Genomic DNA, 12,358 nt, shown 5'->3' with positions numbered 1-12,358 from the left:
GTTCAATGATTCTGACACTTTGAATATGAAAAAGAGAATTAACTTCCAACCATGTTGGAATTTGCATGTTGCCCTTGTTCTTTGATTTATGTAACAGATTTGGTATTATCTAAATACTCTGTTTTACTCTTTTTCAAAAGACAAGTGTAATTACTTCTAATTTTTCTTTCAGGTTTTAATTTTTAAAAATTATTTTTATTTTAACAAATTTAACTAAGGCATAACTGATGTACAATATCGTATATTTCAGGTGCATAACATAGTGATTCACAATTTTTAAAGGTTATATCCCAATTATAGTTATTATGAAATATTGGCTATATTTCACCTGTTGTAACCTTCAGTCTTTTTAAAAAAAAAATTTGGTCATAGCAACTTTTTACACATAAAAATTAAAAAGAAGTCATGGGAAAAATCACAGGAATTAAAAGGTATATAGTTTTACCCCATTAAAAATATTCAATCACATTAGAAGTTACATAAAACAGGTTTTACATATGTATATTATACAGACATCAAAATCGTCTTATTTAATAGCATGGAGAAATATTCATGATTTAATATCAAACAAAAAATACATGATACAAAACTAAATATTTGACATGATCTCAATTTTTTTCTAAAAATAAGTTATGCATAGAAAAAAGATTAAAAGGATAGAATATTTGTTTTATTTTTAAAATTTTTAAAATTTACTGACCACAGCACATGGCATGTGGAAACGTAGTTCCCCAACCAGGGTTTGAACCCATACCCCCTGCAGTGGAAGCCCAGAGTCTTAGTCACTGGACCAGCAGGGAAATACCAGAAGGCTAAGATATTTATAAATACCATCTTAATCTGGAGGAATTATCAATAATTTTTAGTTTTTTTTTCTGTCTTCTACATTTAGTGGATTTTCTATAATTGATATATATTGCTTTTATCATAAGAAAAAATATTTTTAAATACATATATTTTCTATGCTGGATTTTAATCTACAGGAATGAATACTTTAAATAGTGATATACACAGCTCCCACCAACTCTATGACATGTAGAAGTGGATTACATCATGTACAGTTGACTGGATAGTTCATAATTCACTGTTCTGATTTTCCATCCATCACAGCAGCAAAAGACCAGATATAAAGAAATATTCCCCTGTGACGTTTTCCTCTATTCCTTTTCTTTATTCTCAGTAACCATGTTAATAAAATGTGGGATAACTTGCTCTTCCTTGATGTACTAGTTTAGCAAATGGATTTTGATAATTATAGAAACCTAAAGATGCAGCGGGTTAGGGCGGGGGAGGAGGAGTGGTGTATGTGTGTGTGTGACTGTTTATTTAGTTAATACCATGAAAAAAACAAATATCATGGTCTTGAAAAAATATTGGGTTGAGATACCATTGTCTATGTTGAGATATTTTTAGCTACAGCTAAAATAGAACTGTTACAGTTTCCATTTTTTTCAGTTACATGTTGTAAGCAGTTGGAATGATAGAAACCAACCAGGACCTCACCTCTTAGTATAGAAGCCACAACTGTAGAAGCTCAAGTGCCTGGCAAATACCAACAGAACCCCACCATCCTCTGAACAAGAAGCATCTGTCCCTTATCCCACATGTGAAACGGAGGGTGGAGGAGTGGGGGAGTGGAGGTGGGGCTGGGGCAGTGGGGAGGTTAGGGGAGTGGGCGGTGACACCACCAGGCATCAGGAACATTAGTCCTCTGGGGTCTTCTGGATGGTGACCCACTATCAAAACCCACCAGGGAAAGCCACCAAAACCCAGTCCTTTAAAATTAAATTATAAACACTACATTATAAATCAACTATACTTCAATAAAGCAACAGTTACAACTGGACATGGAACAACAGACTGGTTCCAAATAGGAAAAGGAGTACGTCAAGGCTGTATATTGTCACCCTGTTTATTTAACTTATATACAGAGTACATCATGAGAAACGCTGGGCTGGAAGAAGCACAAGCTGGAATCAAGATTGCCGGGAGAAATATCAATAACCACAGATATGCAGATGACACCATCATTATGGCAGAAAGTGAAGAGGAACTAAAAAGCCTCTTGATGAAAGTGAAAGAGGAGAGTGAAAAAGTTGGCTTAAGGCTCAACATTCAGAAAACGAAGATCATGGCATCTGGTCCCATCACTTCATGGCAAATAGATGGGGAAACAGTGGAAACAGTGTCAGACTTTATTTTGGGAGGCTCCAAAATCACTGCAGATGGTGATTGCAGCCATGAAATTAAAAGATGCTTACTCCTTGGAAGGAAAGTTATGACCAACCTAGACAGCATATTCAAAAGCAGAGACATTACTTTGCCAACAAAGGTCCATCTAGTCAAGGCTATGGTGTTTCCAGTAGTCATGTATGGATGTGAGAGTTGGACTGTGAAGAAAGCTGAGCGCCGAAGAATTGATGCTTTTGAACTGTGGTGTTGGAGAAGATTCTTGAGAGTCCCTTGGACTGCAAGGAGATCCAACCAGTCTATTCTAAAGGAGATCAGCCCTGGGATTTCTTTGGAAGGACTGATGCTAAAGCTGAAAGTCCAATACTTTGGCTACCTCATACGAAGAGTTGACTCACTGGAAAAGACCCTGATGCTGGGAGGGATTGGGGGCAGGAGGAGAAGGGGACGACAGAGGATGAGATGGCTGGATGGCATCACCGACTCGATGGACGTGAGTCTGAATGAACTCCGGGAGTTGGTGATGGACAGGGAGGCCTGGTGTGCTGGGATTCATGGGGTCACAAAGAGTCGGACACAACTGAGCAACTGAACTGAACTGAACTGATTCTTCAATAAAATAATTTTTTAAAAACATAAGTAACATTAAGAACCCATGACATTGTAAATAACTATATTTCAATAAAATGTAGTTTAAAAAATAAACATTAAAGTGAAAGTCGATCAGTCGTGTCCAACTCTTTGAGACTACACAGTCCATGGAATTCTCCAAGCCTGAATACTGGAGTGGGTAGCCTTTCCCTTACTCCAGGGGATCTTCCCAACCCAGAGATCAAACCCAGGTCTCCTGCACTGCAGGCAGGTTCTTTACCAGCTGAGCCACAAGGGAAGCCCAAGAGTACTAGAGTGGGTAGCCTAACTCTTCTCCAGCGGATCTTCCTGACCCGGAATCAAATGGGGGTCTCCTGCATTACAGGCAGATTCTTTACCAACTGAGCTATCAGGCAAGCCAAATTAAATTATATATTTTACATTTCACCTAGCAATACCCTGGCCAGGCAACATAACAGTGTTATAGATAAAACAGCCACATTAGGTTATTCTCAAACTATTAGCCATTTTTTCCCTTGTCAGTCAGTTCAGTCTCTCAGCTGTGTCCAACTCTTTGTGAAAGACCCCATGGACTGCAGCACGCCAGGCTTCCCTGTCCATCACCAACTCCAGGACCTTGCTCAAACTCATGTTCATCGAGTAGGAAAAATTTTTAAATAAGAAAAAGGCATAGACACAATCACTACCACTCCACAAAAACAGAGGAGGAGAGGGTATGGAAAGTAAGCTTATAAAAAGCATACAAATTTGGAGATAGAACATTTGGCTTTGGATAAATTATTTTACTTCTCTTGAATCTTGGTTTTCTCACCTGTTAAGTGAGGATGATAATACTATTTAAAATATGTATCAGTGATTATCTCTCAAAAATAAGTTTATGCATGATCTTCACTTTCTAATTTTTAAGAGTGTGAAAAATGCCTATTTCACAAGGTTCTAAAGAGGATCAAGTGAGACAGTGAAGGTCTGTAATAGTGTTCCACGACAACTGTTAAAGACACATCTCCAAAACTCAGTAAGAGTATTGATCAAGCATTGGGGAAAGAAATATCTTATTTTCACCCCTCTTCATTTACTGGCATCTGAGTTAGGAACTATTCTGTCAAATCTTAGTGCTTCAAGCACTACAACCCCAATATAGTCTCCCCAGCCTGATGCTCAGAGAAAGAACTCTTTACAGTCTTAAGACTTTCCAGCGGTCACCCAGGAGATCCTCAGTGGTGTCTCTAGACCTAGAGTGGCAGCTCCGTCCAGCAGCAGAGCCTGAGTCTGAAGAACCCTTTTGTGCCTTCCCAGAGGGCTTGCTCCTATAGAATAAGACTGCAATGGACGTAGTGTAACTTGCTACATTCCAGCCAACCAAATCTTTCCTCCTTCCCAGGGATTTGCTAAGGATATAATGCTTTCCATCAGAAATCAGTTCTCAGACTTATGGTCACACTGGGGGAGGGAGGGCTGAATTGAAACAATAGTATTGAAACCTGCTGCTGCTGCTACGTCACTTCAGTCGTGTCCGACTCTGTGTGACCCCATAGACGGCAGCCCACCAGGCTCCCCCGTCCCTGGGATTCTCCAGGCAAGAATACTGGAGTGGGTTGCCATTTCCTTCTCCAATGCATGAAAGTGAAAAGTGAAAGTGAAGTCGTGCAGTCGTGTCCGACTTTTCATGACCTCATGGACTGCAGCCCACCAGGCTCCTCCATCCATGGGATTTTCCAGGCAAGAGTACTGGAGTGGGGTACCATTGCCTTCTCCATTTGAAACCTACACGTTACCATATGTAACATAGATAGCCAGTGGGAATTTGCTATATGAGGCAGGGAACCCAAAGCAGGTGCTCTGTGATAACCTAGAGGGGTGGGAGTTGGAGGGAGATGGGAGGGAGGTTTTAGAGGGAGGGACATATGTATACCTATGGTTGATTCATGTTGATGTATCACAGAAGCCATCACAATATTATAAAGTAATTATCTTCCAGTTAAAAATAAAATTAAATTTAAAAAAAGAAATCAATTCTCTGGAAGGACTTTTCTTTCTTTCTAATGTTTATTTTATATTGGACTGTGGTTGATTTATAATGTGTTAGTTTCAGGTATACATCAAAATGATTCAGTTATACATATACCTATATCTATTCCTTTTCAAATTCTTTTCCTGAAGGATTTTTTTTCTTATAACTTCTCACCTCCGTCTCCCAAGAGTGACAGTATGACTTTCTTGGCCACTTTGGTTAAATGTATTTATTGTGTGCATTTCCCCCGGAATTGATAGGAAAGGTCACAATCATAAGGATTCAAGCATTTTGAAGGGAAAGAAAGGAGGTAAGGAGTGAAGTAATAACTTGCTTTGGGGTTTTATTGTTGTTGTTGTTGTTGGATCTCATTAGCAGAAGGCAGCAAGACCTCTGAGGGGATGGAAAGCTGGCAGGAAAGGCCGAAAAAGAGATTTGGACTACAGAGGAGACATGAGCTGTTCACAACCAACTTTACCTCATAATTTTGTCTGACTCTGGCTCCATAAACAGAAGGTTCCTCTGCCCCTCTGGGCAAAAGAGGCAATCAGAATAATTAAATGTTCAGGGTTTGTTAGATGTTAAGAACCTGCATTTCAGCTGAGGAAAGAACTAGTACATCAAGCAGGGATTTCTCTGTTTAGAACTGCCCCGCAGGAATCAAGCTGGCACCAAAGACTGCACTGTTTCCCTCCGAGTTGTGCTGCAGCCCCTAAGTTATCATCAGAGGAAGGAAACGCCCAAGAGATCTGAAGGTTTTAATTGTTGCTGAGCGCAGATGGCTCAGATTACTGCACAGCAACGCAGCTCAAGGTCAGGGTCTCTGGCTTCAATCAGCTGCCTGAATATATGGTTTTAGTTGGACAGCAGTATTTCTGGGCAAGAGCTGTACAGCAACACTGGAGCATGATTAGAGCCTGGAATGTGGAGGGACAAAGGACAAAATGTATGCTTATCAGAAATTGATGGCACAGATAAACCCACCATGTTTTCCATGCAGAATAAGATCTTGCCAGTGAGGTTCAAAAGAAAATAGGAGGGACTTCCCCAGTGGCACAGTGGATAAGAATCCACCTGCCAATGCAGCGGACACAGATACCATCCCTGGTCCAGGAAGATTCCACATGCCACAGAGCAACTAAGCCCATGCACCACAGCTGTTGAGCCCGTGCTCTAGAGCCTAGGAACCATAACTACTGAGCTTACTTTTGCAGCCACAACGACTGAAGTCTGCACATCCTAGAGCCCAGGTTCCGCCACCAGAGAAGCCACAGCAATGAGAAACCCTCCCACCGCAACTAGAGAGTAGCCCCTACTCGCCACAAGTCCTGGCCCAGCAGTGAAGACCCAGCACAGCCTAAAAAAAAAAAAAAAAGACAACATTTTGGGGAAAAGGACAGGATTGGGGGTCAGGAAGTCAAGGAGACTCCATGCAGGAGCCTTGTTGGAAGGCTGTCAGGATGACCTGAGGGATGGGGGGTGTGTTTGGTGTCAGCAAACATCATGTGGATGACTGAAATACAAGTCTGATTTCCTCTAACCTAACTCAGAACCCTTGAGCTCTTTACCCCATTGCTGTTTCAGTTGCTCAGTCAGGTCCAACTCTTTTGTGACCCCACGGACAGTAGCCTGCCTGGCTCCTCTGTCCATGGGATTGCCCAGGCAAGAGTACTGGAGTGGGTTGCTATTTCCTTCTCCAGGGGATCCTCCCGACCTCAGGGATAGAACTTAAGTCTCCTTCAGGCAGACGGATTCTTTACCACTGAGCCCATAAACAGCAAGTAATTAAAGGGATTATTTTTAATTTTAGAAAAAGCCCAAACAATGCAGCTGCATTAACTATGCCAGAGGGTGGAGACCATTTTTTTCCCACTTGAGACAAAGGCTCAATACTTTGTGCTGTGTGTATGTTCCCAAGTGCCTCCTGTTGCCTTGGGTAGGGAGTGGAGTGGAGGTAGGTTAAAGGAAATCTCTGGAGGTCTGAAAACTGCTCGTGTTGAAAGCAAAAAGAAAGTAGAGGGGGACTTCCTTGGTCGTCCAGTGGTTAAGCATCTGCCTTGCAATGCACAGGCTGCTGCTGCTGCTAAGTCGCTTCAGTCGTGTCCGATTCTGTGTGACCCCATGGACCGCAGCCCACCAGGCTCCTCCGTCCATGGGATTTTCCAGGCAAGAACACTGGAGTGGGTTGCCATTGCCTTCTCTGCAAAGCACAGGACAGGGGATCAATCCCTGGTTGGGAAACTAAGATCCCACATGCCACAGAGCAACTAAGCCAGTTAGCCACAACTACTGAGCTCATTTGCCACAACTAGAGTTGTGGCACAACTAGAGTTTGCCAAAACTAGAGAGTCCATGCACTGCAACCAAAAATCCCATGTGCTGCAACTAAGACCTGAGCAGCCAAATTAATTATGTTACTATATACTAGCATGGATCAAGCCCTGCGAAAATGAGTGGTAGCTCAAAGTTCCTCTGTATAGTCAGCCTTCCCTTGTAAAGATGAGAAAATAAATGAGCACACAAGTGTGAAAGTGTTAGTCGCTCAGTCGTGTCTGACTCTTTGCGACCCTATGGACTGTAACCCACCAGGTTCCCCTGTCCATGGGATTCTCCAGGCAAGAATACTGGAGTGGATTGCCATGTCCTCCTCCAGGGGAACTTCCTGACCCAGGGATCCCAGCCTTTCCATGTAAAGATGACAAAATAAACAAGTATACAAACTGGTAGTGAAATCACTGGCAGGGCCAAATCAAAACTCTGGCTTAATCCTCGGTGTTTTCCCTGTCCTGCAGTCCCCAGAGCACAACCAGGAGCCACCAATGACCCAGGTCTGACTCCAGGGCAGGTGTGAAGGTGGGTGTCAGGGGGGCAGGTTGTTTCAGAACGAGATATTTTCAAATTCCATACCGTCTTTCCTTTCCTTCTAAAATGTAGCCCCACACCTCCCCACTAAGTCCCACCCCTCCAAGAATCTCGGCAGGGTGATGAGTTGTCATTGATAGGACTGTTTGCAGCTTGAATGTCTCAGAGACAAAAAAGATTGTTACCTGGAGTGTCCTTTAATATCTAACAATGATCTTCTATGAATCAAATGGCAAAGCTTTTAATGTAAAAATAGACACAATGATTTATTTAGAAATTACCTAAGGAAAGGTCAGACTAGGTAAACTTTTCAGGACAAAGCCTTTTCATTAGAAAGAGCAGATGGGTGCTGGCAGCCAGGTGTCTAAGTAGAGGAGGAAAAGATGGTGAATTTCAGAGAGCTGGGCAGGGTGGTAGCAACACGCTGAGAGATCTGTAAAGGTAAGGCTTCACAATTTTACAGCAGGCCTAGATCTGTTGGTTGGGGAGCCTTTAACCTAGTTCATTTTTTCTATCTTCTACAATAAAAAGTATCTTGATCTCCTTTGAACAAGCCTTTCAGATTTTAAAAGATGCATCTTTCTTCAAGCTTTGGCAATGAGATCTTCCTTATACGTAACATTTAAAACTTGCCTCTAAAATTGTTTTTTTTGTGTGTGTGTATGGGGCCACACCACACAGCTCATGGGGCTCCCCTGGTACCTCAGCTGGTAAAGAATCTGCCTGCAATGCAGGAGACCCTGGGTTGATTCCTGGGTTGGGAAGATCCCCTAGAGAAAAGCTACCCACTCCACTCCAGTATTCTTGGGCTTCCCTGGTGGTTCAGAGAGTAATGAATCCACCTGCAACTCAGGCAACCTGGGTTTGATTCCTGGGATGGCAAGATCTCCTGGAGGAGGGCATGGCAACCCATTCCAGTATTCTTGCCTGGAGAATCCCCATCGGCAGGGAAGCCTGGTGGGCTACAGTCTGTGGGGTCGCAGAGTCAGACACGACTGAGCAGCTAAGCACAACACACAGCTTGTGGGGATCTTAGTTCCCTGATCAGGGATTAAACCCAGGCCCTTGGCAGTGAAAGTGCCAAGTTTTAACCACTGGACCACTGGGGAGTTCCCAAAACTGATTTTAAAATTTTTCCATCACTAAATGTGACTGCTTTCTGGTATTATACTTTTATATAACAATGTTAATTATTATTATATGGAAGTTGTTCTTCAGTCGCTCAGTCCTGTATATTGTTGTAATTATCATTATTATTTCCATATTATACTTTGTTCTGAAAGAGCACTTTATCTGTAACCACTGCCACAAAAAAACCTAACCTGATGGTTCAAGGTGCTCTGTTAGATCTCCTGTTAGCTGTGTATACAATCCTAATAAGTTCTTCCCTGATAAAAGCATTGTCAACAATCAGGATTGTCCATAGACCCACAGGGTATCTACTGAGGTGCTCAGCCACTTTTGATGGGCTCCATGTGGACCCTAGTACTACTGTCAATATATTACAGAAAAGTCAAGAACTGGATGACTGATTAAAGTGTTAAGCCGTTTCTTTTTTAATCACAACTAATATTAAGTACATTTAACACTGTGACTCAGCACACAGGCTTTAAATATATATGATTGTTTTAGATTAAACTGTGTCCACCCTCCCACTCCTGCCAAAGATATATTGAAGTTGGAACCCCCAGTAGCTGTGAAGGTGAGTTTATTTGGAAATAGGGTATTGTATATGTAATCAAGTTAAGATGAAGTCATTAGGGTGGGCCCTTATCCAGTATGACTGGTGTCCTTATGAGAACAGGGGAGTTTGGATACAGACGTGTTCAAACACACAGAGAGGATGCCATGTGACCCCAGAAGCAAAGATGAGTGATGCAGCTGTAAGCCAAGGAACGCTAAGGGTTTCTCTCTACCATGGGAAAATAGGAAGAGGAAAGGAAGCCTTCTACCCAGAGTTTCAGAGGGAACATGGCCTTACTGACGCCTTGAATTTGGACTTCCAGTTACTAAAACTGTGAGAATAAATTTTTCCCATCCAAGTACTAACCCAGCCCGACCCTGCTTAGCTTCTAAGATCAGATGAGATTGGGTGCGTTCAGGGTGGCAGGGACATAGATAAGAATAAATTTCCGTTGCTTTAAGCCTTCTAGTTTGTAGTACTTGATTATGGTAGCCCAGGATGAGATGGCTGGATGGCATCACTGACTCGATGGACGTGAGTCTGGGTGAACTCCAGGAGTTGGTGATGGACAGGGAGGCCTGGCGTGTTGCCACTCATGGGGTCACAAAGAGTCGGACACGACTGAGCGACTGAACTGAACTGAACCGATGCAACCAATATAATAGTTAAAACATGGGCTTCCCTGGTGGCTCAGATGGAAAAGAAATCACCTGCAATGCAGGAGATTCAACAAATCTCCTGCAATACAGGTTTGATCCCAGGGTCGGGAAGATCCCCTTGAGAAGGAAATGGCAACCCACTCCAGTATTAAAACAGGTTTTTGCTAAATAATACTTATCTTTACCATGTGCAACTTTATTCTAGTCTGTTTTACTTGTTGAAAATGCTTGTCATAACCTAGTCCATTGATTTCACAACCCACAGTATGAAAAATACTGGACTAGTCATGCCCTTTAGGCTCTTTTAAAACACTAGAGTCTAACTCTATGGTGCATAGATCAGAAGAACCAGAAGACGAAGACCTAGTTTTGTACTCCTTTCACAGCATAATCAAAGTTCACCCTATAATTCCTTACAGATCCTGGGAAAAAATGTAATCTTGGGCAACACAAAGTTATAACACTAAGAACAGTTTTTTTTTTTTTAACATTTTGCTATGACTCACGACTCTCTTCCCCAAACAACATATTAAAACACCTAATTATAACTTAAACGCTATGATTTTATCACAATATTCTAGATCACAATTCCAGAGCTGTTGGTCGGTGGATACAAACCTTCAGTTAGAATCACTGGAAGACTGCAAGCTCCCTGAAGGCTTGACTCAGACATCTTTTATTGCACTGAATAACTTTGACACAATACCCTGCGCAGGGCAGTTGTGCAATAATATTGGTTGAAAGAATTCACTTCTGACACTACTCCTACTGCTTCCTTCTCCTTCATAAATATCGCCGATTTCTCAAAGGAAGACTAATCTGATATGCCACAATGAACTTCATGGGCATTAAATGTACCTCATTAATGTAAATGGCAGCAACAAGTGGAACTGTTCTCAACTTCAAAGATGGGAAAAACTTAAAGGACCTTCGTGAACTTCATCATCTGTCTGTCAGCAGGGCTGAAAATAGAAGCTAGCATTCCTGACCACACAACCCCTAAGGGATAGACTAGTCCTTTTTAAAGAAACTCATCAGAGTAGACCTTTACAAACTACAGTACATTTCTGGGGGGAATGGGACTTCTCAAAGAGAAGAAAGGCTTTCCTTTTTTTTTTTTTGTCCTTTTTTTAATTAAAAAAAAAAAACATTTTGGCTGCGCCACAAGGCATGTGGGATCTTAGTTTCCTGACCAGTGATCAAACCCACGCCCCTGCATTGGAAGCATAGGGTCTTAACCACTATACTGCCAGGGAAGTCCCCTTCCCTTCTTTTGCCATTCATAGAAAGATCATACAACAAATTCAGGAATTGTTCAGGGAAAAGAAAAAAATTATCACTACCAACTATTTTTGCTTTTGCAAAATACTTTTCAGTCCTTGGTCAGAGGCATGCACACTTTACATATCTGTCATCATCGCATGGGTACCTCCGTGCATCCTGCATCCTTTACTTTGGAAAAAACCATGCATCCTTTTCAGGTTCCTACACTTCATCAGAAATATTATTATTATTTTGGCTGTGCTGTGTGGCTTGCAATTCCTCAACCAAGGGTTAAACCCAGGTCAAGGCAGTGAAAGTGTGGAATCCTAACTACTAGATCACCAAGGAACTCCCTTGATTAGGAATTTCTTGATCTTGATTTCCCTAACAATGTTGAGCACATTTTAACATATGTGTTAACCAGGGAATTCCCTGGCAGTCCAGTGGTTAGGACTCTATGCTTCCACTGCAGGGGGGGAAGGGTTGAATTCCTGGTCAGAGAATTAAGATTCTACAAGCCCCCATCAGTTCAGTTCAGTTCAGTCGCTCAGTCGTGTTCGACTCTGCGGCCCCATGAACCGCAGCATGCCAGGCCTCCCTGTCCATCACCAACTCCTGGAGTTTACCCAAACTCGTGTCCATTGAGTCCGTGATGCCATCCAACCATCTCATCCTCTGTCGTCCCCTTCTCCTCCTGCCCTCAATCTTTCCCAGCATCAGGATCTTTTCAAATCAGTCAGCTCTTTGTATCAGGTGGCCAAAGTACTGGAGTTTCAGCTTCAATATCTGTCCTTCCAATGAACACCCAGGACTGATCTCCTTTAGGATGGACTGGTTGGATCTCCTTGCAGTCCAAGGGACTCTCAAGAGTCTTCTCCAACACCACAGTTCAAAAGCATCAATTCTTCGGTGTTCAGCTTTCTTTATAGTCCAACTCTCACATCCATACATGACCACTGGAAAAACCATAGCCTTGACTAGACGGACCTTTGTTGACAAAGTAATGTCTCTGCTTTTTAATATGCTATCTAGGTTGGTCATAACTTTCCTTCCAAACAGTAAGCGTCTTTTAACTTC

Source organism: Bos mutus, chromosome 5 (genome assembly GCF_027580195.1).
Source record: "Bos mutus isolate GX-2022 chromosome 5, NWIPB_WYAK_1.1, whole genome shotgun sequence".
NCBI lineage: Eukaryota > Metazoa > Chordata > Mammalia > Artiodactyla > Bovidae > Bos > Bos mutus.
This window is presented reverse-complemented; position numbering follows the sequence as displayed.